A 27,500-nucleotide genomic window follows, 5' to 3' on the forward strand; every position below is an offset into this window, starting at 1 on the left:
AAACGAACCTGTAGTTTAGCAGTACTTTGGTTCTGATTTTATTCCGATCACACAAGCGTAGAGAGGAGTGAGAATTATTTTTATTTTTTTTCAACTCTTTGCCTGTCTGGCAGTCAAACAAATTGAAAATCATTCCAAACAGGAAACTTTGTTTTTAAGGACGTCATGAAGGACACAAGCGGGCACGGATAACTAATGTAACGTTAAATAAGGTTGTTTAAAAGATGCTGCATCAACGATGGTGAACTTCCAAAATGTTTTTTTTTTCTTCGTCTTTTAAAATCGTTATTTCATTTCAAATGAATTATGTATTGGAACACCGTAGAACACAAATCGCCTTTTCGATGCTTTCAAAATCCTTCTGTTTAGAAGTACTTGGACAATATATTATGGCATTTTACATTGTCTCGACCAATCAAATTTTCCGCTTGTGCATCCCACCCATGTCCTTGTTTCTCGAGACAGTGCGGGGTAATGTGTTCTATGTAGCCATGACAATGCTTAACCCACTTGACGGTACAAAAAAACGCATCATGCGTGCATATGATCATATCACTGCACAAATTTTCAGCCTTGAATTTGTTTTTACTTTTTGGGTAATAAAAAGACCTATAAAAATGACCTGCATTTGTATTTTATTTACAATCGTGAACACAAAAAGTTTCTACACGGTATTGCTTAAATAATAAGCAAGGATCATTTACCAGTTTAACCAAAATATAGATTGTAAACAGACATTTTCAAAGAAAGTGTGTAAAAAAGATAAAAAATAAAACAAGTAAAAATGTCATAGCCCCTTTTATTTCAGTAATTTTGCTGGATGGAATTAAAGGGCGAGCCCATATTTATGTACAGCTACAATGGTCACCAGTTTACCAGTCGACCATCTTTGATCAGATCACAAAATAAAGTGAGGGGTACATGTATGCCATCATGTACTGTGCTTGTGCCAAGTTTTAACCAAATGGAACCATGCTCGTCTGAGAAATGTCTGGGGACGCATTTAAGTAACAAAATGGCCACCAGTTGGTCATCTTGGACCTGATCTTGGAAAATAAAATGACATGCATATGTAAGCCATCCTTCCTTAGCTGCGTGCTAATTTTGAACAGATTCGGTAAATGCATGTCTGAGAAATGGTTGAGGACATGTTTAACATTGGGGTTTTTTTTTTTTTACAACTAAAATGGCTGCCAGTTGGCCATCTTTGTTCAGATCGCAAAACGATGAGGTGCAAGTGTTTGCCATTGTACACTGCACTTGTGCCAAGTTTGAACAAAATCGGACCATTCATGTAGGAGAAATGAGGCCCGGCAAGGAGTGATGGAAGTGACATTTTTTAATTATATGATTTAGATCGGCTCGGATGATAGGGGAAAGGTTAAAAATATAGTGCTATATGGCATTAACTCCAAAATGGCTGATGTGGCCCTTACATCACTCCTCCTCGCGGCACCTCAAATAATTGGGGACATGTTTAAGTTACAAAATGGCCACCAGTTGGCCATCTTGGAAATACTCTCAGAAAAAGCTGACGTGCTTATGTATGCCATCATTTATCTGGTTGCTAAGTTTGAATAACATCGGTAAATGCATGTCCAAGAAATGGTTGAGGACATGTTCAACGTCAGATTTTTTTTTTTTAACAACTAAAATGGCCGCAAGTCTGCTATCTTGGATCTGATCTCGAAGAAGAATGACGTGTTTATGTGAGCTATCATTCATTATCTGTGCCCCAGGTTTGAACAACATCGGTAAATGCATGTCCGAGAAATAGTTGAGGACGTGTTCAACATCGGGTTTTTTTTACATATAAAACTGCCGCCAGTCGGCCATCTTGGAGCTGATGTCAGAAAAAAAAATGTCATGCATATGTAAGCATGCCTGGTATTGGCTTAATGGTTCATGTGGTGGGCTTGGGATCCTAAGATCCTGAGTTCAAATCCCATTCGGCTGTTGAATTAATACCAGGTGGGGTTGACTCTGCCTGTGTCATCCTTCCGAGGTCGGCAAAATGAGTGCCAGCATGCTGGTGTCTTGTGTCGGAGTGACGACCCATCCAGGATTGTACACACTAGTTAAGGAGACTGTTTAGGCAGCACCGACGATCTACACAGAGTATGGCCCCAATGGATGGATGGATATGTCAGCCATCATTCATTATCTGTGTGCCAAGTTTGAACAAGATCGGTAAATGCATGTCCGAGAAATGGTTGAGGACTTGTTCAACACCGTTTTTTTGTTTGTTTGTTTGTTTGTTTGTTTTGTTTGTATTTTTCCTTTTTTTTTAAAACTACAATGGCTGCCAGTTGGCCATCTTTGATCGCAACATGAAATAAAATGACATGCATATGTTTACAATCAAGTGCTGTCTTTGTGCCCGGTACGAATAAAATTGGTGCATACATGTCTGAGATATGGTTGCGGATGCATGTACGCACGGACATGAAAATCGAGACCAAATCCATAAGCCCCCCATTTCGGACTAAGTCCCATGGGGGCTAATGAAGGTTGTCTTTTTGATTAACATATAGCATGGGTTGTAGACTTCAATTGTATTCATTTAATTGGGAAAAAAAAAATTGTACCAGTCTGGAGAAATAATGCAAGGCTCAATCATAACGTCACAAATTCATTGAGATCTCTCTTAATTTAACCAGTTAATGTGTCAAGCCTCTAATCTCAAAGCAGAATGATTTTTTTTTTCCCCAAGATATAGAAAGTTTGTAAATTTTTGAAACAACCTAATTTGATAAGGGGCTTATGTAATATAGACAATGTTGTATTCTAAGTGGTAATCAATGGAAACGAACAAAATTTAGATGTCTTTTCTTACTCAGCCACCAATACAAAGGCATCTGAGGCATTAGTTTTCGGGTTGTCTGTGCGTCCGTCTGTGATAACTTGTGAATTACTGTTCAAAGGGATTTTAAACAAACTTGGTGGAAAGGTTTATTAAGAAGCAAAGATGAACTGATTAGGTTTTTGGTTCAAAGGTTTGTAGGCCACAAGGAATTTAGATGCAGGAGGCCATTCGGCCCGTCGTGCATGCACAACATCAGCACCAAACCAATTTATATAAAAAAGAATCCAAAATGTTTGGGTTTTTTGATAAAAATATTTTTTTAATTTTTTTTCTTTGCAGTTTTTTGTAGTTTTTTTTTCTTTCTAATGGGGAGTGAATGATAGCGGTTCTTGGGTGAGAAACATATCAACCACACACTACCCCTTGACGAGACCCCACAGACACTCCTTACACATGCATACAATCACCCATCCGTACTCGAGCTACCAAAAAGTCCTGCGAACACCCCTCCATCTCCAATACTTCCAGGTACGTATTTAATTCAAATTTGATCTCAACCACTGTTTCTGCTGCCACTACTTTTCCAGGGTGACCATTCCATGCATTAACTACTCTCTGAGTAAAAGATCCCTGTGTTACTACCATCTTAACTCCTCTTCTAGATGTAGAATCCTTCCTCTGCAGTTATTTTGTCTCTATCCTTCATTATCTTAAACATATCTATCATATCCCGTCGTAACCGCCTCCTTACTTATGTATAAAGCTCTGTCTCCTTCAACCACTCCTGGTAGCTAAGTCTCGCTAGTTCGGCCAGGAATCGATCTAGTCGCCCTGTGTTGAACCCTCTCAATGCAGCTATGTCCTTTCTAGTTGTGGTGACCAAAACTGCACACAATATTCTAAATGTGGCCCTCACTAAATTCCTGTACAATGTTAACACCACCTCTTTTGATTTATAAACGATCCCCCTCCGAATACAACCTAAAACCCCATTTTCTTTACCTATAGCTGCCTGGAATTGTGCTGCCTGCTTACCTCCCGTATCTATTACCACCCCCAGATCCTTCTCCTGTGTGACGCGGTCCAAAATTACTCCTTGCATCCTGCAATCTCTATTTTCATTGTTCTTTCCCATCCCCAACACCTGACACTTACTCAGGTTAAATTCAATCTGCCAATCTTTTGCCCAATCTACGCAAGTATCAATACTTTCCTAAATCTGATCACCACCCCCAATGCTATCCACCTTCCCTCCAAGCTTTGTGTCGTCTGCAAATTTGGAAAGCTTACTCTTCACCCCACGATCCAAATCATTGATGTGAAGCATGAATAATAATGGTACACTTCCCACCTAAAGCAGACTGAGTACTGATCCCTGAGGTACCCCACTACTTTCATCCTCCCAGCAAGACAACCTCCCACCCACAGCCACTCTTTGCTTCCCATCACTAACCTGGTTTGCAATCAAATTAGCTACCTGACCGTCCACTCCACAAGCCCTCAACTTGGCGAACAACCTCCTGTGTGATGCCTTATCAAATGCCTTCTTAAAGTCAAGATGTACTACGCCCACTGCCTTTCCCTCATCCACCCAATCAGAAACTGCTTCATAGAACTCCAAAAGATTTGTTAAAGAACACCTACCTTTGGTAAACCCATGCCGACTACCTTTAATTAGTTTGTATTTGTTTAAATGGTTCCTCATCTGGTCCTTAATTAATGTCTCCAACACCTTCCCCAGAACTGAAGTCAAACTAACAGGTCTGTCATTTCCTAATTCTTCTCTGGATCCTTTCTTAAATAATGGTGTTACATTCGCTACTTTCCAATCCTCAGATACCTGTCCTGACTCCATTGAGCCATTTAAGATATCTGTTAACATCTCGCTTACCTGCTCAGCCACCTCCCTCATTACTCTCGGGTGCATGTTGTTGTGGATCCAAGTTCGATGTTCGCCACGAGGGGCAGCGCTTGAGTTGTGATGTTTATTTATGCTCCGCCCATGTCTTGCTTCATGCGTCTTCTTATTTTGTCTTGTGCATGTGTATACTCCACCAATGTGCTGTCATCTCTGCTGGGAGGGGGCGGAGGGTCTGCTCTTCTATGTCTAGTGGGACGGTGGTCGTGTATAGAAAATGCATGGTTTTTACTGTCGCACTTGGAGTGTTTTAAAATAAACTAAAAGTGATTTAAACCTCTAGGTGTTTGTAAGCTGCCTGGAGAATTCTTTATTCAAAGAATCGGGACACGGGGGGGGGGGGGGGGGGCTTTTTCAGGATTGTGAAAACCTGACTTTATGCTCGTCTTGCTGTCATGTCAAGCTCACTTCACATGCGGTTTTTTGCTGGCTCCTTTGATTCGGCCAACTCTTCCAGGTCTTTGCTAATGTTGAAGGTGAGACCAGAAGCAGCCAAGGCCTCTGATTTGCATCACATGGCAGCTCTGACAGAGGAATCTCAATTGCTACTCAAAGAGCAATGATTGATGGCTGCACAGAAACAGATGCATCTTGAACAACTGAGGCGGGAGGAAGACGCTGCCATAACTCTGGCCCGTTTGGAAGCGATGTCTGACGCTCTGTGTTGGGGTGAATTTGACAATATGTGGGCAGCTGGATTACCTGCACCTGCAGAAAGAAAAGGAAGGTGGGAATGCTGTTTAGGAATGCCATGTCTCCACCACCATCCATTCTATCTGAAGACTATACTGAAGGTATTCCACCGGAGACCCTGCTATGTGCTGACCCAGCTGTGTCGCTCGAACCAGTGTCTTTTCAAACAGACCCCCTTTCACCAGCTGTCAACACTGCAGCACCAGCATCCATGGAGAACCCATCAAACATGTCCAACAGGCAAGTTCTGTCTGTTCAGTATAACACGATGCCAGCTCCTGGTCTATCGTACACAACTCACCAGATATCAGCTAATGCCTTGCACACAACCATCGTGTCGTCGTCCTTCTCCAATGCGATGCGTCTCGGATGCACATCGACCTCCGCTGTGTTAACGTGTCCCGCTATAAGCTCGTGCATCACAAACCCAGCTCCTGTCATGGCCGCTCGGTATCCCAAGGTGTACACTGACCTTATCACCATCCAGTGGGATTACAACGGACAAGCAATTGGATTATTTTGCACCAAATCCAATGTATATCCGTGCTGTACCTGCGTATGCTGCGAGTACATACACAACACATCCGGCAACAGCATTACCAGTGTCGAGCCATTCACTAGTGGATGGAGACGTCAAGCCATCAATCATGCCAACAGTGATCCTCCCTTGCAGGACTGTGTAAACTGTCTGTCTCGTTGAGACTTGGTTTCAAATAGGATTTTGGTGTTTGACGATAAGCCTGAGAAATTCAGGACATGGCAATGTGACCTTCCAGAAGTTAATCAGAAGAGTACCGCTAGCATCCGATGAACAGCTTAACCTCGTGGTTCAACATCTGGCTGATGGTTCAGAATCTAAAGCACTCGTAGAGAGTCTTAACTGAGTCTACATTTCTAACCCCGACGTCGGTTTGGATCGGGTCTGGAATTTCCTTCAAGAAAGATTCGGCAGTGATGAAGCAGTTGCACAATCATTGCTAAACGAGCTGGAACTTTTTGCCTCGTCTCTCCTCATGATCGCACAACTTTGCAGAAGTTTAATGACACCATCAAGGAAATGGAGGCCACCAAAAACTATGGTTCCCTTCCCGGACTTGCAGCTTTGGATATGTCTCTGTTCCTCAAAGCAATCACCGCGAAGCTTCCGTCTGACCTTATGTGTATCGTTGGAGGATGTAGTCCTTCAAATGCAAAGAAACCCATAATGTCACCTTTCTGCCATTTTTGATGCTCACGTCCTTCATTCGGCATAACGCAGAGATTCAAAATGACCTCGATCTGATTGTTTCCTTGGGATATGATGACAGATCATGTTCTTCAGCTACTAAGGTGAAAGCTGCACTCGCCATGAAGAACAAAATGTGTGCCTTCACTCATGATGCTTGTCCAAGGGTCAGAGTAAGCAAGACCAAAGTCACGGGTGAATTGCTACCACGGGTTGTCGAGCTATCAACCGCAGTAGTCGCGTCGCCTTCTGAAAATGTGCACACACCGTCGAATGGAAGATCCGCAACAATTCTGCCCTATTCACAGGACCAAGCATCTTCTTGTGTATTGCAGAACATTGCAATCCAGACTCGTCTTTCTTAACCAATGGAAAATGTGTACTAGATGTGCTCTGTCAACTAACCATTCAGCCAAGGAGTGTCAAGCAAGATTGTGATGTTCTCAATGTGACAGCACCCGTGACTGCTCAGCACTTCATGATGCCAGTTATGCTACTCTCGACAGACCAACAGGGAGATGATTTATCAGAAACTCTTCGAACCCTGAGAGCGTATTGGATAGGTACCAAAAGCATTGCGAGGAGAGACCCTCAGTGATTAACAGGTGTGCAGACATTTGTGGTAGGAGTAGAACCAGAGGAAGGTCTTGTTCCAAAATATATCTTGTGAAGGTATTCATCGCTGGTAATCCTAAAAACTTTCTGAAAACTAATGCTCTGTTGGATGACCAGTCAAATCATTTTCTCGGCCACAGTGAACTTTCTAATTACTTCAAGGTGCCAAATAATCTGGTCCCCTTGGAACTATGGCAGCCATTGGTAGGCATATCAGGAATGTAGTGGTAGCCTGGTGTTGGCTCAGTGGTTAGGGTGGTGGCTTGGGATCCGAGGGTCCTGAGTTCAAGCCCCATCGGCCGCTGAATTAATACACCAGGGGGTTGACTCAGCCTGTCATCCTTCCGAGGTCTGCGAAATGAGTACCAGTTCCAGTGTGTGTACTGGTAGAGGGGCACTGCATCAGCGACAGTCACGCTTCAAGAAATGATAGCTACCCAGGCAGCGAAGCTGCCATACGACCACCAGGAATCTAGTCTTCAAATCTTTTGATTGAATTGTTCAGCTGCCGCTCCCGGAGCAAACAGAGTGTAATGCTATTCTTTGTAATTCCTCTGAGATTCCAACACTGGAGGTTGCAAGGCTCCACTCGCACACAGGTGTTTCAAAAAAGTGGACTCTGAGCATCCTGATATTGTCGGTTCTAATGCTCTACCCTTCTCTCTTGCAGGTTATGGTGGTGGTAGTATGCCATTTCTAATAAGTAGTCAGGAGGACCTTACGTCGACTATGGTGTTCACAGTGGAACAAAAAGTGAAAATCGTGACTGGTTTGAGATGTAATCCTACATGCAGGTGCGCCGACGATACTGTCAGTATTACAATGTTCACACCCATAATGGACCTTCCAATGGGAACATTCAGCAGTTATGAAGCACTTCCAAGTACATGGAAGCGTGAAAAATCAAAATGAAGGCAACAGTGCCTCCCCCCCCCCCGTCATAACAGTACATCACCTTCTCAATGGAACTATGTGACAACCGACATTAACCCGGCAGACCTAGCCACTCGCTCCATAAAAGCCTATGACGTGATGGAGTCACGGCTGGCTGGGCCAATATTTCTATCGGATTCTGAACTACCCATTAAAAACCCACTTTTCCTGCTGTAGAGTCGGTTAACGATCCGGAGTTTTGTTCCAAAGCCGTATTAGCTGCCTGTTTGTCAACAAGAGCAGTGCACATCGAAGTCATTGGGGAGATGACCATCATCGTTTCTCAATGCACTATGCTGCTTCGTGGCTATCCATTGGCTTGTTAAAACCTTACTTTCAGACTGTGGAAGCAACTTTGGCACGGCTCAAAATGTGCTAAATTACTCCCTGAAGGAAATGGACAAAAAGTTTATCGACAGATACTTTGAACAACAAAGTTGAGTGGAAGTTCAACAACAGCACCCCCCCCCCCCCACCATGACCCATGAGCCCATGAGCTCCTTACGACCTTCCTGGTAGAGGTATGCGCTGTTGTCAGTGTTCGCCCAATTGTTCCGGTGTCTGCAGATCCAGACATGCCAGAAATCTTGACACCAGTGGCATTACTTACCATGAAGAAAATGTCTCTTCGTGCACCACCAAACTATTTTGGTCTCGTCCTGCAGACATCTTCGGCTATCAGTGGTGACGTGCACAGCATTTGGCGAATACCTTCTGGTCACGATGACGCAAAGAACATCTCTCGACCCTGCAGCCCCACACGTGGTGGCAAGTCAAGAAACGCAACCTTTGTCAGAGATATAGTTCTGCTGAAGGCAGATGCTCACAGGAACAACTGGCCCTATGGAAGTGTAATTGAGACATTGCTCGGTGCAGATGGTCGAAAAGTGCGAATCCACACCATGAAGGACAGCAAGCCCCATATCTACCTGTGACCCATAACTGAGGTTGTCCTGCTTATGCCAGTGGGGGAAAGAGTGAATTCTTTCATTGTGTTGTATTTGTGAATTTCATATTCTTATGTTGTTTTCTGCTATGTCCCGAGCCATTAGCCATAGACTGCTCCATGAACTGAGTGACTGTAAATGGTGTACAATGTTGTCAGTTTTATTTCATTTTTGACAATTTCGAGTCGAGGTGGCTTTGCTTAATCCCTTGTAATTCACACAGAACTTCACACAATAACACAGTTCTTGTGTTCATGTAATTCTCTTTGCTCAATCAATTGCTGTCGTGTTTTATATAAAAACCAGGTGAGGAGTGTGATGTAACCAAGTTTTAATGTAAAATATATATGCATATTTATGTGCTGCATCATCTCCGCTGGACGGGGGCATGGTTCTGCTCTTCCCTGTCTGGCAGAATGGTGGTTGTGTGTGGAAAAAGCACGGTTTTTACCGTCGCACTTGGAGTGTTTTAAAATAAAGTAAATGTGATTTGAACCTCTCGGTGTTGGTAAGCTGCCTGGAGCATTCTTTATTCAAAGAATCGGGACACGGAGGCCGTTCCAGGATATGGATTCCTCTCGAACGTCCGGTCCTGAGGCTAGCAGCTGCGGATAACTTTGCAGCCCGGTTATCTCCCGGTGCTATTCCTCAATGGGCCCACACTGGTCCTAACCTGTTCTTTTCCCCTGATATACTTAAAGAAAGCATTGATATTATATTTAATATTCTTAGCCATGTCCTTCTTGTGCTCTCTCTTGGCTTGCTGAGTTATTTTCTTCACTTGCCTCTGTTTACTCCGATAGTGATATCAATCTAACTCCAGTCCTGTTATTTTAAACCTAATAAACGCCTTCTACTTCTCCTTTATAGCGCTCCTTATCTCAACTCGACCACCCTGGTCTCTTTCTGCTTCTAGTTTTACACCTCATTGGAATGAACTTACTCTGCACTCTACACATTTGGTCCTTGAAGGTTTCCCATTTTTTCTGATGCTGATTGGGAGAAGCTAACAATAGAACAATCCATATCACTGAACTCTCTCCTCATACCCTCAAAGTTTGCCTTCCTCAAATCTAATGGCCTTACCCTATTATCCTGAACTCTAACCCTTAACAGAAACTTTGCACACACAATGTTACGGTCATTTGCTCTTAAAAGCTCCCCAACCTCCACCTCCTCCACCATATTGGGATCGTTACTTGAAAGGAGGTCCAACACTGCACTCCCCCTCATGGGCTTATCTACAAACTGGGTTAAAAAGCAATCCTGGATTAAAACTAGGAAATCCTCATCCGCTCTTCCCATTCCCTGTTTCTGGACCCAATCTATCCCTGACAAGTTAAAATCGCCCATAATCAATACTCATCCCTCACCACACGCCCTTTTGAATTCCTCATGTTGTACTCCTTCCTCCTCTTCCTTCACACCCGGAGCATTATAAAAAAACATCCTACCAGTATCTTCCTGTTTTTACAATTTCTAATCTCTACCCACACAGAATCCTCAACATTTATTCCTTCCTTAATGTCACCCTTCTCTTGATTCAATGCTGTCCTCCACCCAGATTGCTACTTCTCCTCCTCCTATTCTCTCCTTCCTATCACACCGATAGACCCAGTTACTCTTCTTAAACCATGTCTCACTCACTGCAACTATATCGTACTCCTCGCTATCTACTTTGGCTTCAAGCTTTTATATCTTATTATTTAAATTTCTGGCATTGGTATGGAATATATTTAACTTTTCCCTTCCTGAAATTATCTTTTCTTACATGCCCTTACTGATCACAAGTGCATCTCGAACATCAGGTCTGGAGTGTGCGCAGTCTGCAAGATGGACGGCTTCATGAGTGTCATAAAACACCAAAAGACACCTTAATGCGAGCTGGTGCATTGATGGTTTCACACTCTTTGAAGGTTTACTGACTTTCGAACTTCCTGAACGAGTGAAAAGGGTAAATGCAAATTATTTTATGCCCACCTGGATCACCTTTCAGGGACACTGCCGGAAGCTGCCGCATTGAATCACGATGAAAGCATTCTGATGTATAATCTGAGAGAAAGACTGCGTCGCCCTTGAATAGATATCACAAACTTTGCTGCAAGGAATATTGCAGATTGCTATTGAAGAAAAAAATCAACCATGAACTCTACCTGAGACTTAAGAAGAAGAAAAAGAAGAAGCATATTGAATCCAACGGTGAGCTTATCTTCTAGGATAAAAGATGGGCATGATCCGTACAGCTGTTGTATTTCTGAAATTTCCATGCAAACTATGCCACAGCCGATGCTTCATTTCACAGTCCGGCGATTGAGGAGGAACTAATCATGAATCGTGAACTGTTCTCGACGAGTGAGCTCGTCACTTTATTCTTGAAATGTGCTTAAAGGGAAGGAGCTCCCCTCGCAGACTTCAGGCGAATGTAGCTTTCTATACAGTGTTGCCATGTGGCTGTGCAGTGAATGGTGCTTGGTATCATTTGCTTGTGGCAATCTCAAAATGGCATCAAAACTCTTCAGGACAGAAATGCTGAGTTCATATGATTCTTCTACCAGTTTGTGTCGTTGTGATGCTGTTTCTTCATCGGCGGAGGTAAAGGAGAAGAAAATTTTGAATTTTTCGAAGGAAATTGCAAGATCGATTCACACTTTAAGCTGAACTTTGGGACAAGTGGTGATGTAGTAATTTTGAAATTCTCTAGTGAAAAACTCTTCTGCCTTCCATCATCGTCGCCACATGAGCATTGCATGCCTCAAACTAATGATGCCTCGATTCAACACATCAGGTGCACCTCGGACCAAACGACGATATTTTGGTGTTCACTTCAACCCATGATCAATGCCCCGTCCCCCCAATGGACATGGATGGACAGTATCAAACAAAGTGGTCAAGTATTAAAGTCTGGCACAAACATTGGAGGCCGAAAACCAGGTTTTTTTTTTTTTCCCCCCTGATGTTTGATTTCTTGTTTTCTTTTTTCTTGTTTTTTTTTGTTAATAGTTTTGGCGACAGTGATACCACAATGTAACTGCCCACTAAATTATCCGTCTCACAAGGTTTTTGGAAAGTGTGACAAGTCTGGTGGAAAATTGAATGAGTTTGCCAATAAACTATGATTATGAGATGGGTCAATGTCATATAGTACATAAAGGCCTGTTATTTGGGCATGTTGGCACGAATCTGGCAGCCATGAGCACTCAACATTCAGGTCCCTGTAGCTCAGTTATTTCGTGAAGTAAATGTGGATAGATAGCTCCCCTTCCCCTATGTCTAATGGGAATTAAGTGTACGTGCGCTGTGAAGTTATTTTATAGATAGGATTTTTACCCCAACAACAACATTCTGCTCGCGGCATTGTCCGCGCTCTTCGTGCGCTCACCGGCATGCGTGCATGGGCAGAATTCCATGCCCCAAGTGGTGTGGATTTCGCACCAAATATGGCCACTAAGCGTTTCGCTCTGGCTAGGCCCCACATAAGGGTATGCGTCAGTTTCCGCTCGATGGGCGACGCGCGGACAAATGCCGGGGCGGTCCTTCTCCAGAAGGCGGAGCCACGACACGCCGTCCACCCAATGGGAGCAGGTGACGGGGGAGCGGACCACGCCCCAATGACGATTTGAAAAAGGCATCGATTGCGTCCCGTCTGCTCGAGCGCGCTTCTGTCTGGGTGTGCGGCTGACTGCATCCTGCACACCAAGGTGCCTCGTCTGGTCCATTACAGCAAGCGGTCAACCATCTCATCACGGGAGATCACCTCGTCTCGCCTCCTCTGGGTCCGGCTGCTCTGGTCCGTTCTTTGGCGACTGGTGCTCCGGGAAGGTGCAGTCGTCCAGCCGCGCGAACGCGGCCACGTAGCCAGCACGTTCTCTTCCCTCAGCTCGTCATCCCTCCGAGCTGAAGGGGCAATAAAGACCTCGAGGTCAATCTCTTTCGTGTGTGTGTGTGTGTGTGTGTGTGTGTGTGTGTGTGTGTGTGTGTGTGTGTGTGTGTGTGTGTGTGTGTGTGTGTGTGTGTGTGTGTGTATGTGTGTGCCCCGTCTGATAAGTAGAATTGTTAAGTGCTTTTTGTTGTACATTATTTGTATTGTTTACTTGGATAACTCTGCTCTGTGTCTCCCTGCCTATTGTAATAGTCCGGTGGCTTAGCGAAAAAATCATGACACGCTGAATTAAAGCAACAAACTTTGCACACTGGTTGTTTGGGTCCCATGGAAGGATATTACTATTGGAGGGTGGTGCCCAGTCTGCCATGTCCAGGTCAAAATGGCCGCCAATTTCCAAAATGGCCGCCTGAATAGCATTTCTGACCACATATAAATACCGTACTACTAAATTGCATGTTAGGGTGATTTAGGAGGTTTAAATACAAAGAACCACACAAGATAACTTGGAAAAATATTTGGACAACTCCTCATTTGCATAAATTCAAAATGGCTGCCACATTGTATCCCAGGCTGACCTAATTTTACAGTTAGACCTTTTTTCAATATGTTTTTTATGAGGATACTGCTGCAAGAGATTTTTCATCAGATAAATATCAGGCACTATCTAAACTGTTAACTACAGTTTGGCTGCAGTTACTGTTTCTGACGTCATAGTTAATAAAATGCCATCCCACGATAGACCTTTCGCAAGTCTTCCCATCACACACTATTCTAAGGGTATAGTGCATCATGGGCACACTTGCAAAAGGTTTACTGTCACCTATAGTTGTCAGCATTGATGTAATTTACGTAAGTGTATCTCTATAACTGTATCTGTATTCATGCATGTAATGATTAAAAAAAAAAGAATGTTTGAGCTCGGTTTACAACATCTTACTACATAAAAACTCATAATTATGTGGTTTACGTGATGAATATCTGTTGGGAAAAATACCACCACCTGTGAGAAAAATCCAAATGACGTCATAATGTATATGATCAAAGTTAAAATGTAAATCGTGCTTCAAAAGTACCTTTTGTACTCATGCACCAACCCTTATTAGTTACAATTTGCATAAAACTGACCAATTGAGTTCTGCTAAGGATATCAGTTACATTCCATACTCAGCGAGTGCAACTTCCCCTGTACTCAGAGTGCTGTGCACTCCAAGCCTGTACTACTGCATGTGCATCTCCTTGAGCATGGTGGTTCAGCCTTACAGCCACACTTGATGAGCTGTCTGCAGCATTTTGCGGCCTCTGGTATTGTTGTCCACAGTGGTTTCCATGTGTTGTCATTATTAGTCCAACCGAAAGCATCAGGACGAAGGACATTCTGTTCAGTTTTCAGGCTCATCATCCAGATGCGAGCTTGGTGTATACTCCAGTTTGTGTGCTGGATCAGAGCAGCCTGAGATGGTGGGAGATTCTGCATCATTTGTACTTTGCGGGGGAAGAGTTTCTTCCTCAGGTGATTGACGCTTTCAGACGAGGTTGTGCTGTCATACAAAATGCAGGTTAATTGTTCTATGACTTTGAAGAGAGGCGATTCAACCGACATTGGCGTGAAAGGACACTGCATGGGGAAGTGGAAGGCTTCAGTCTCTGTAGGAAATGCCCTCCAGGCCTCCCAAGATGACTTTTTTTGCCCTTCCATTGAACTGTGATGTAGTATCTGACCCGGTGAAGGCATGGAGGAATGGAAGTGCTCTGGATTTCCCTTCACCGAGTTCACTACAGAGGGAGTTGATGTGGTAGAACCTGAAGTGTTTTCCTTTTCCACATGCTACTCACAGCTGAACATCAGGATGTTTCTCTAGAAGGTCAAAGAATATGCCAGCGAGAATGAGCACAACATCTGTATATTGATGTTGAAAGAATTCACCATTAGATATGTCTTTCCGCACTGTTTTCACGACACTGGCCATGGAGAGAGCTTCTTCATCAAAGTCACGTGATGCCATTGCTGCCTACAAAATTTGCTGAAGCCCCTCATTAAATACAAGGAGAGTGTTCCGCCCATCTGACTGTTCTAGGCAGTCAGCTGCAAAGTGTGCAAGAAGCTGATTCTTGAGCCCTTGACCTATTGATTGTTTTTTTCTGACACCGAGAATGTCAAGTCGCTGTTCAAACAATGTATGGATCTCGGAAAGTTTGAATATGTGAGTTCCGTCTTCAATTCTGCTTTCTATATGAGAAACCAGCTCTGCAAACACTCGAACCTGCATCATTTTCTGATCAATAGTGGATGTGGTATTGTCTTCCTGCTTTTCTCTTTCCATACTTCTATAGCGATTCTTGAAGGCTGTTAGACATTTATTGTGATACTTAGCTTCAATAGCTACTAAATCACCTCCTGCAATTCTTGCTCGCAAGTCTTTGTCTTTCAATGCTGTAGCCATATCTCTGAGTGTCATATCCAGTCCTAAAGTAGAACAGTTATGCATCTTGCCTTGAGTTTTTCTCCAGAAGATGCAGTCTTTCATAGTTGAAGATGACTCATGTGTTTGGCATTTAGACTTTCTTTCATCCTGTTCAGTACTTTTTCGCTTCTGTCGATCTCTTGCTCTTTCAAGCTTAGAGCTAGCAAACTTTATATTAGTTTACGTGCTTTATGCCATTTTGCACGATTTTCAAGAAGTTCAGCAGCAGCGTCACATCCGCTGTAGGCTAACTCAACTGGAAGTGCTTGTAGTTCATGAAATCCCTCCACATTCTGCAGGAAATCATCATATGAAGCTAGTCCTTCTCCATCTGACCTTTCAGCAGGACACTTTAAATCACCATCTTTCAAACCACATATTATGCACTTTTCCCAATCCATTCTGCTTGGGATCTATATTCGTCTTCCTGAAAAGAGACCGAGACAAGCACATATATTATGTTTAAGCAATTACAGACAGAGTGGTAAAAATAAAAAAGCCAGGGTGAGGCAAACTTGTTGATTGCTCCTCAATTATAAACCTGCGATCGGATATACTTGGGCAAATTTGGCCTCATGGCAAAAAACATTGACCTTTGGGGAAAATGTGACCATTTTGGAGGGAAAAGTGACATTTTTGGGGGCGTGGGAACGTAACAAGAATAAAAACATGCTTGACTGATCCTGATCCCAATCCCACATTTAACAACTGCTGCACTACTGGGGCGAGGTGAAAACCTTCCAGATTAACAAAAACCTATGTTATATGTGGTATTTATACAGTATTACACCATGTGACCTTTGACCTCGGCCTGACCTTGGCCGAGGCACCCCAGACCGGGCACCCCCCTCAAGAATGTTTAATGTTTCTATGGGACCTGCATAGTAAGTGTGCAAAATGTGGCGCTTTAATCCAGCATGTCATGATCTTGCCGAAAATTGGCGCTAAGCCACCGGACTATAAATAAATCCCCTCTTGTTGAATGTCCCAGCTCGTCCTTGTCCTTTCTATCATTGGTTTGCCGTGCTGCGGATGGGAATTAGGAGGCCTCATTGTTGCTGTAATCGTGCAATTGGCCGGCAGGGTTCTGGTACCCTCCGCTCGGGGTACGACTCTGATCCGGCTCTGTAACGGCCCGGATCGTGCAGATCCTGCCGAGGTTGAATTTCCCCGGTAGTTTGGACGACGTGGGTATTTAGGTAAATTGAAATTGGCAATTGACCCTATCCCACGTGGTCGACCTATTGGCGATCTTCGGTCCGATAAGGGACCCGTGACCTTTCGGATTTATCTGAAAGGTACTGTGGTGTAGTCATGCCCACGGGGAGGGGCATGATGATGATGCATGATGGGCGTGATAGTGGAGGAGTGGCCGTGGGGTTCGGCGAGGGATATGAGGTGTGCACGCCGTCTGAGGCGTGGTAGTAATACTGGAGTCGGCCGGCTCGTGAGTGTACCGCGTACGGAATAAAGGAGAGCCGCGGGCACAGTACGCCCTGGCTCGCACTCGTGCAACACAGCCCGGCTCGACTGTTCCTCCGCTTCGTGTCTGCCTGCTAAGCATCTCCCATTCCAGTACAGTACAGTGGCGACGAGGATCGGCGGATCGACGTGTGTAAGGGCGGCAAATGACCCGTGCGGTTCCAGGCTACGGAGCCAAAGGTCTCGCCGGCGCGAACATGGCAAAGGGTCGGTGCATGGCAAACGTACGCGTGCCCGCCTTCGTCGGAATCTACTTCGGCCATGTCGAGTGGGCAACGTTCGTTCATTTGGTTCATTTTCTTGTTCGTTTTGTCGAGGATACGCGTTTCGGCTCGAACGCGGCGTTGGACGTCGCGCAAGCTCTGGAGAATATCCGAGGTCTCGATGGTCGGGACACAGCAGATGGTCTAGGGGTCATCGCGATGGGCCAGGCACGCACGGCCATGCACACGGTCTGCGGCGCGGGTCGTGGGCGAGCGTGGCAATGCAATCACTCGGACGGCGGTCTGGGCTCTTGAGGTCGTCTACGGTGTGTGGGCCGAGGGTCATCGCCCATTGTTACGGTCATAGATGGCGGTGTGCGAGGCGATCCTTCCGTCCCGCGTCGAACCCTGCTTGCGATTGATCCGGAAATGACAAGATCAGTGGCAGGGGGGGGGGGGGGAAGTGAGCGAGGCATGGATCGGGTGTCGAGTTGAGTCCACTCGTGCTGGCCGCGCATCGCATTCGGCTGTGCCGTGCAAATTCACGGCAGAGGAGCATCCGGCACGGTTCAGAGATCATTTTATTTCTGGTCTGCGAGCAGCCATTGACATTGTCTGCGAGCAGCCATTGACCGACATCACATTCGACTCGGCGATCGCGACTGTTTCATCTATCGAGCAGACACCGGTGACCGCGCAAGTCCGTGCGATGGCTCAAGTGCCGCAGGGTGCTCGCACGCCTAGCGGTGCGGGACGAGAGCGCGCACCGCAGCACGGTCGCACCGGGAGCGAAGGGGCACCGCAGCACGGTCGCACCGGGAGCGAAGGGGCACCGCAGCACGATCGCACCGGGAGCGAAGGGGCACCGCAGCACGATCGCACCGGGAGCGAAGGGGCACCGCAGCAGGACCCCAGTGACCTGGAGATCAGCCTGCAGCCGGGGCATGATGATGCCGGCGAGCCGGAGCAGGAGCCGGGCTCGGCGAGCCGGACCCTTTTGGGTCGGAACGGGTTCCGGTTCGTGCCTCCAGATGTGCCAGTGCTCTCTTCGAGACCTTCGTCGAATACCGAGGGCGAGGCGCTGGCGGCGGGGGCCGCGTCGATGCAGCGGGAGCCACCGTTCGCTGCTGCCTGCGGCGATGAGGTGCGCTCCAGGAGCGGCGAGAGCCATATCAGCTTTCGCGATGAGTTCCCGCGCTTCGGTGAGGCAATGCGCATCGGTGTGGTTCAGGCAGCTTCAACAGGTGGCGGTGGGCCCGTGGCGTTAAAGGGAGTCGCGAGTCGCAGCATCAAGTCGACAACCAAGAAGCGGACTCGTGATGTGGGTTGTGGGTTGTTGTTCATGGCATATGTGTTTTTCCTTGCTCTAGTGATGCAGTTTAACGTTGTTGAAATAAATGCCAGCAGTTCTCATATAAAAGTGGATGTGGCGGAGATCAGTCAATGGGAGTTGGATTATGGTCAATGTGATGTGGGGGCGAATAAAGAAGGTTTGTTAGCCTCCAGTTGCTCCAGGCCGCAGGTAATTGCTTTGTCATGTGCTGGGATTTTATCAAAAAAGCGCGCTGTACGGAAAAATGAATTTACGATGCTTCGAATGTTATTCGTAATGATTTATAACGAGCCTATGATTGCAGTGTGGTTTAAGTGGAGTTGCTCCCGTCTAGCGGCCGTGTGGGTCTCGGAGATCGACTCGGAACCAAGACTGGTGCCCTGGTCTGCGTTACCTCCACCTCTGATTGCGAGCACAACTCGCTGTGTTCGCTCAAGGCCGTTGGGACAGGCGTTGGCGTCTCGACTGATGGTGGTGCGTGAGTTGTTTTGGCGCATTAAATGCATGCAGCCAGCAGCGCTGTTCAGCGCCCCCGGCCAAGGTCTAAGGCTGGCGCCACGGCTTCCAGATAGCAGGCTGCCGGCCTCGGGATGTTTATCTACGTCGGGTCTGCCTGGGGGGAGTGGGCCGGAGGCGTTTGATGGGGCCGGAGGAGGTTAGCTCGAGAGGTCGTTACGACCTTGGCCAGGGTCATGTCAGCATGGGCCACCTGGGGGGGCGTTTTTGCTGCATAATGCCGCTGTGCTTCTCATTTTGCTGCTTCATATCGGTAACGCGGTCAGACCTGACCTTTGCTGCTCCACTCGCTCGCATCGACACATTATATGATGTGGTGTGCTATTATACTTTGTTATTTTCATTTTATTTCCATGATTATTATACGAAATCCTTCGTGTTCTGCATGCTTCTTATAATACTGATCATTTAATAATCATACTTTTAGGAGGGAGGAGTGTGGTGTAGTCATGCCCACGGGGAGGGGCATGATGATGATGCATGATGGGCGTGATGGTGGAGGAGTGGCCGTGGGGTTCGGCGAGGGATATGAGGTGTGCACGCCGTCTGAGGCGTGGTAGTAATACTGGAGTCGGCCGGCTCGTGAGTGTACCGCGTACGGAATAAAGGAGAGCCGCGGGCACAGTACGCCCTGGCTCGCACTCGTGCAACACAGCCCGGCTCGACTGTTCCTCCGCTTCGTGTCTGCCTGCTAAGCATCTCCCATTCCAGTACAGTACAGGTACGACCTAAATTCCGGGTGTTCGGTGGAGCCGACTCTACTGCTCCCTCTAGCGGTCGTGTTCGCCACCGAGACATGGCCCCACAACAATATTTCATCAGACCATATGATACAGGCTTCTCACCAAACATACCGCCTGGCTAAGAACATGGCAGCAAGCTCCGGAACCATTTTTGTTGCCCCCTCTGCCCCCACCCCAACCTTTTCCTTCTACTGTGGGCATCAAACTTTTTTTTTTTTTGGTCCTCGAGTATTTTTGTCTGCACACTAATGGATCTATCATTTTTGAAGGTTTATCCTGGATTGCGCCAGATTTGCGGGTGTAATGGTTAGGGTGTCCGCTCTGAGTCTGGGAGGTTGGTGGTTCAAACCCCAAAGGGGTTGTACCAAAGGCTTTACAAATGGTATGCGCTGCTTCTTTCCTTGATGTTCAGCATTTAAATGTGGAGAGTACAGGAAGTCTCCATCGGTTAGCATTCATGGAGAGGAGGAAATTCCTTCTGAGGAAATGCCCCGCTGAAGGCCCGGTCACACCTTGACGTTTTAGCCAACGTATGCTGATTTTTGATTTTTTTTTCTAAAACGCTGGCACACGTTGAATACGTTATGGGTAAGTTTTGATAACATTGAGAGCACGCTGATAAAACACTGCCATACGTCGTTGTACGCTGGCTTTAAACGTTGTACTTTTCGGTTGTCCTCAAATTTTTTCATGCTTGAAATTTCACGACGTATGCCGGCGTATGACTCACACGTTCCGCTACGCTGGCCACAAGTTGTATGCACGGTCTGCGATCGTTGACAGACGTCAACACATGCTACTTGTAAATTAATCATAAGTTGAGACACGCCGAGGTAATGTTTAGCGTACCCGAAACTTATTTCTAACCTATGATTAACGTGTTGTTGGCACGTTGCGCGATCGTTGCCACACGTCGACAGACGTTACTTTTAAGTTACTCATAGGCTGAAAGACGTCAGTATAATGGATCGTCCTTGCGTCAGCGTCCACGGCCACGGCCAGGACACTTATTTGCAGCATTCTTCAAACTTTTCTTCGGCATGACGAGGATGTTCACACTTCGATGTCTAGCTTGGCTATGATTCCAATTGTCCATCGGCAGCGTCTATTTAAAATAGTCGAGTTTGAGCGTTTTAACACGTTCAGAAGAAACGCTTCAAATTTCAAAACCCCAGCATCAAAAAACAAAGGCGAGTGACAGCAATTTAAATCGTTCATTGTAAACAATGAAAATAGCTGAGTGGTACCGTTTAAAAGTCGTTGAGTGTAAAAAAAAATCCAATTGTTGAGCGCAAGCGTCTACTTTCAATCGTGGAGATGCAGCCATTTAAATAGTTGAGTGGCAGCCTATGAACCTACCCGTGGACACACGGACGCAAGGACGATCCATCATAACCCACACCCTCCCCCTCACACTCACCTACTACTGCCAACATGAACATACTAATACTGATACTAATACTGATACTGATACTGTTACTGCTGACATGGACATCGACTCAAAAAGGAACTCGAAAACACTGTTGGGTTCCCCTTTTATGAGCAGCATTTTTATATACCAATTCCCAAAACCGCTGGGAACACGTCTTTATATGGCAGTTGTAAGCTAGAAACACGTTAATTTATTTTTTTTGTCGACCGGAAGACGTCATTGGAATACGTCTACATACGTCGATGTGTGTTGGGACTACGTAAAGAATTGGTTCAAAGCACGTCAAACATAAGTTAGAAATAAGTTTCGCGTAAAAAGACATTACCGCGACGTGTTTCGACTTATGAGTAGCTTATAAGTAGCGTTTGTGGACGTGTGTAAGCGTCCACATATCGTGTGTAAAACTTATCCCCATCGCATGCGGAACGTGTGTCATACGCCGAGTACGTCGTAAAATTTTGAACATGTTTAAAATTTCTTGACGTACTCTACTTACTACGACGTATGATAGCGTACTTTAGCGTTCTACTCACGTATACCAAACTTACTCATACCGTATTTGACGTGCCCCAACATTTTAGACACATTTTTCTTAGGTCGGCATACGCTGGCAAGATCGCCAAGGTGTGACCGCGATGTTGACACTTCCATTTCTACGGCAGTTATGATTCGAATCGTTGTGCGTCAGCCTTTTAATAGGCTACGTCACGACATCGTCGGCGATGCGTGCAACGTGCTATGCCTAAGTTAGACTATCATTGGGCATCGGTTGTGTAGGCCGACAACAGGTTCAGCATTCATTGGTATAAGTTAGCTATAACACAACGAAACGTTCTGTGTCCATTACTAATATGTTATGCATACGACCAACTCGTTATGAATACGTCCAAATCTTTAAAAAAAAAACATCAAAAGTTCAACGTAAGCCAGCGTTTTACATACATTTTAATACGTTGCCATCGCTGGCTAAAACGTCAAGGTGTGACCGGGCCTTGAGTGTGGTGAGAAAAGCGGTGCCATTGTTTTAATGTCGCTGGTACACAGAGTATCTCTGGAAGTGACAACACTTCCCCCAAGGTGTGTGTGTGTGTGTGTGTGTGTGTGTGTGTGTGTGTGTGTGTGTGTGTGTGTGTGTGTGTGTGTGTGTGTGTGTGTGTGTGTGTGTGTTTGAACTCCATGAGCCCTAGATCTTGACAAAATATAAAAAAAAATTGTGACTGTCATATTTAAGCTCAAAGTTATAGAAATTTGCATTACAATATAGTATTTTTGATGAAAATATCACTTTCACAATTTTGCTGAATGCACCACTCGACGCCTTAAAAATCATTTTGATTGTAGTCCCAAAAGAGCTCCACGATTGTTCAGAATTCCAAGTCCCAAATCCATGTCAAGGGGAAATAGAGCACCGTGACGTTGGCATCAAGGCTAAAAATGGCACCTTTTGGCTCGACATGACCGACTTTGACATCTGTGTATGCAATAACTGGCAGGATTTCAGAGTTAAAACTTTTACACATCATCAAGCATGTTGTGAGCTGTACTGTCAAAGGCCGTACAGAAATAGCAATCTTCGAGTTCAGAAGTAAACCTTGTGCCGTTCAATGATTCTTTCAACGACCTCATCATTGGCGATCATGAAATATAGATTTAATAAGCTCTTGGAAATGGGAAATGGTGTGATGAAATGCCTGAAGGATGGCCAAATGAATTTGAGATATTCCAAGCAATCAGAGAGAACACAAAATAAAAGCAAGTGTTTGTAATGGTGTGGCGATGTGATATGGGTTTAAGAGGGGGGGGGGGTAATGTAGTATAGTTATTTCATTATACAAAGATCACAATGTGTCAAAGTACGTCGACACATTTTAATTGTGATTCTTCAATCTACTCATCTCATTGTGAAATATTTATTTTGAAGTCGTACATGCCACATGGTCTTGTGAGGCTGCGAAGCTGGCAATCGGCATCAACACAGGAGGTGTAAAAAACAACATTATGGTATGTGAAAGGAGTCATTGATCACGTGCTTTGTGTTTTGTTTTGTTTTTCTATTGGAGAGGATAAAAAACGTTGGAGATCGGCAGATAATTATAGGAGCTGGAGAACGCCCGCCCGTAGATGCAGATCAAATTGCTCTCTGATGTTCGAAGAGGAGTTTTGTATTCACCTCTACTGCTGGATGCACCAAGCTTGCAGAGAGGGCTACTGAGACTCATCTCGCCGAACAAGCAGAGTCCCTTGTTCCCTCCTCGGTCGAAGTTCAGAACGAGCAGTCGCCCTCCTGCTCGGACTGGAACCGAACTGCCTCCAGGCACTCTGCCTGGTGGTACCTCTGGGTTTGCCGATCGTCTGTTTGTGAATTTCCCCAATGTGTGCCATGATATTTGTCGAGTGAATGGCTCAGGTTGATGGTTAAGCCGAATGAGTTAACGTGGGCACGGGGAAATCGCAACTGCATGATCTGTATCTCAAAAATTGTTACAGTACAGTCCTGTACATTGATTCTGTAATTGCCGTTGATGCGTGCTTTTTCTCTCCTCCAATCCCCCCAACCACATTTATTAAATCTGATTACTTCAATTAACGTTTGTTGGTTGGTTTGCAGTTCATCATTTGGCTATTAACCCTGGCGTGGTTTGCATTTCAACATTTTTATTGCCAGTCAATCTCGGTTGATAGGAATTTGCTTTGTTGCATTGCAGCAATCAACAATCATGTTATAGTACGTCGTAAAACAAAGCAGACGGATTACACATACAATATATAGGAGATGGGGAATTCAAATTGGCATTTCCAGTATGTCAATGTATTAGCTGAATGTTAAGTGTTAGGTTTTCCACGTTTAAGTGCTAAAATAGGTGACTGAATGTTCAGAGTTATTACTGCTGTTGGGAAGAAGCTCTTTTTGAAGCGTGGTGTTCTGCTGGTAAGTGATCTGTAGCATTTTCCGGAAGGGAGAAGTTGAAATATTATGTGCATGGTGAGAATGGTCTTTGATGATCTTACTTGCTCATTTGATGGACCGTTTCCAGTGCAAATTGGCAATGGAGGGAGTTCACATCCGATTATTTTTGCAGAGTCGTGGTTAAAAAGTATGATCATGGGAAATTGGTGTCATTGGGTCACAGGAAGTTTGATAAAACTACTACCGGATGACCCAAGATTACCCACTCAGGCTTTGATCTCAGTAAAGATCAATTCGACTTTCCCGGCAGGTGGCACATGATCTGTTTCGATGATCCGTCACTCAATTGGTGGTTGTGTGGGTGGGGGATTTTAACTCGAGCCACCTGGTGGTGCCCCATAACATTGGTTTGTGTCAGTATTGTGATCGGGACACTGGTCAGAATCCACCGACCGTAACAATAATCTACACAATGGCGGAAAATTATCTTGATATTGTGGTCGGGGTTACAGGATTAGTAGTAGGAGGTTGATGTTTCACTCAAAAAAGTGCAGGTGATTGATACTATTGTTGCGTTGATGGTTTTGCTAATGCTGACTCCCACGCTGAAGCAATGTGCTTCACGAATGGCTGAATTAAAGGGAATTGTGCTCGAGCGTGGCTTCCCGCAGTGGCAATCCAAATCTGGCCAGTCTCTTAAAGTGAATTTTTTAACAAAAGCAGATTGAAATGGTTTGAGTGTACGCAAGATGGTGGGTTATCAGGCGACACATGTACAAAGGAATAACAGTTTATTGAAAGGAGAGACAAGAGATGAAAATGGAGAATCCTGATATGAAAGGCAGACTGAAACAATTGTGTATAAAGATACATAAATAAATACATCTAATCTATAATATCGCAAATCAGTGTGTCAGTCTCCTCCATAACTCCAAAACCATGAAACCTAGTGTCCTGAAGCTTTCATGTATACTAAGGGAACTCCAAGGGGGTGCAGCAATGAAAACTGGGTAATTGGGTAAATTTAAACACCCCTTTTGAAGATAATTAAGGGGGTGCTCTGCATGCTCATCATCAAACCATAAAAAGCCTTACCAAGATGGCGCACCACCGTCTTGGTTAGCCTGCCGTCACCTTGCAGGGGTCGAAAGGTACCATTTTGTTTCGGGATGCTCAAAAAAGTCGTTGCGTGGAACAGGCCACAATGGTATCTACGATAAAGTGCTCAAAATTAATTTTTTCACTTTCTTCACTTGTATCTAACACCTGATCTTCATACCTGCGGATTGTGGTATACAGGTACATCATCTTTATAGGTGCTATGGTTTTCAAATATGTAGCTTGGAGCGATTTTTTTTTTCTTTTTTTAATGCATTTATCCAGGGTGTTCTAAAAAGACCTGGACAACTTTGGTTGTTAATACATTTGGAACCACAAAGGATACAACAATACCCTTTGGTTTATACTTTATATGATACAGAAACTCAAAGTTTTGTGCACACCGTCATGATGCATCAATGCGAGCTCCGTTTGTCGCATGTGGGACATCAAGGCGGTACACAAGTTATTGCCATGTTCGGCTCAGCATATTTCCATCTACCAGTGTGAATGCAGCTGTGATCCGAGAACTAAGATCCTGCAGGTTTGCCACCTTGGTGTTGTTGACAACATCTTTGACAAACCCCCACAGAAAAAAACAAACAAGAGGAGTTATGTCTGGTGGCGAGGTGGTTAGTCTATCTCAGCCAATCCAGCGACCATGAAAATTTTCATTCAGGACAGCTCAAACGACTAAGGCACGATGAGGAGGACCAATGTCCTGTTGAAAAATGACATCAGGTTGCAGGTCTTCAACCTGTGGGAAGGCAAATCCTTCCAACATGTTCATGTAAGTTGTTGAGGTCACTGTATCCTCCGTAAAGAAAAACGGACCCACCAAGCGATCATGGAGAAGGCCACACCACACATTGACCTTTGGACTGTCCAATGACCACGTGGGGAGTTTCAAAGCCACAAATCATCACATTGTGCCGGTTGACCTTCCGCGATACAGGAAAGCAAGCTTTGCCTGTGAACATGACCTTTTCGGGGAATCTTCGTCATCCTCTACGCAACTGAGCATTTCCAAGACAAACGCCTTGTGCTTCGGTCCGTCATTTGGTTTGAGTTCCTGTGGAATCTGCACCTTATAGGCATAAAGCTTCAGTCTTTTATGAAAAATCATGTGGAACAGTGATGGTTGGTAGTCCCAGTTCTCTGGATGCACGTCAAATTGATTTTCTGGGACTTTGTTGAAATGATCCACATACTCGTTCAACGTCTGCTGCATTTGTGCTTGGTCGACCAGAACGTTTCTGTTTCTGACAACTTCCAGTCCCCTTAAACCTCTCGTACCGCACTCTGACTCTAGTCCACAATGGCGGATTCCTTCCATAACTTATACAGAAATTATGCTGAACTTGCATGTCGGATCTCGTCTCGATGAACCATTCCACACACTGAGCTTTCTCCAGTGGAGTCGCGATTTTCTTTAAAATTAAACCACCAGACTTGGAAAAAAAGAAAACTTTATGAGTTTCTGTATCATATAAAACAAAGGGTATCATTGTATAATTTGTGGTACGAGATGTATTAACAAACAAAGTTGTCCAGGTCTTTTTGGGACACCCTAATAATGCGATTTTCTACGATGGACTGTTAAAGTAAATAATCGAAATCTGTCTTCGGATTTGAGTATTGGAGCTCGGAAACTAAATCAGTGTCAATCCGGAGTGAAATCTGAAAATGTGAAGAAATGAGCAATTATAACTAAGTGTATTTTTTTACTTTAAGCAAGGCTCTGCTCCCTCCTCCGTATTTACACAAGAAAATGTGAAATTGCCAAAGCATGAAACTTAACTTTTTCTTCTGTTCGGACAATAATATTGAGTGAAGAAAAGATAAAGGAACATGCCCAAAGTGTAACTTCAGTGACTGCAACAAAAATAATGAAGCAGCGGCACAAGTTCGGCTGCGGGGTCGCCGTGAAAGCTCCCGTGGTGCGGCGACCACTCCTGGGTTCTCTGTGGGGAAATCTTCAGAGCTAGGAAGACAAAGTAAATTAAAGATCCAATTAAAACAACGATTAACATAATGGCAGGATAAGAATGAGTAAAGCAATGGGACAAATTAACTAAAAGTTCAAGAAGGAATTGGAAAATGTTTTCAGTGGCTACAAAGCAATGTTTGCTGAAAAAAACAGAAGAAAGCAGTGCAGAAGATTCTAGCTTCTTCCAGAAGGTTAAACGGTCTTGAGTTGATGAACCTACATCATTAGCTTCCTCAACAACATCAACAACTACTCCATCACCAAGAAGAAGTGCAAAGAAGAAGCTCGCATGTCCTCTTGTGGAGTTGTCAGA

At 44.9% G+C, this 27,500-nt stretch overlaps 1 protein-coding gene and 1 pseudogene across 2 annotated transcripts in view; one reads left to right on the forward strand and one right to left on the reverse strand.

Moving 5' to 3' along the window:
* Positions 1 to 27,500, forward strand: part of LOC147016539 (zinc finger homeobox protein 4-like) — a 257,312-nt gene that overhangs the window by 109,471 nt on the left and 120,341 nt on the right. The window lies entirely within an intron of this gene.
* On the reverse strand, positions 14,850 to 15,545 carry LOC147016541 (uncharacterized; annotated as a pseudogene).

Source organism: Eptatretus burgeri, chromosome 11, assembly GCF_056783735.1.
Source record: "Eptatretus burgeri isolate ZD-2024b chromosome 11, Ebu_testis_v1, whole genome shotgun sequence".
NCBI lineage: Eukaryota > Metazoa > Chordata > Myxini > Myxiniformes > Myxinidae > Eptatretus > Eptatretus burgeri.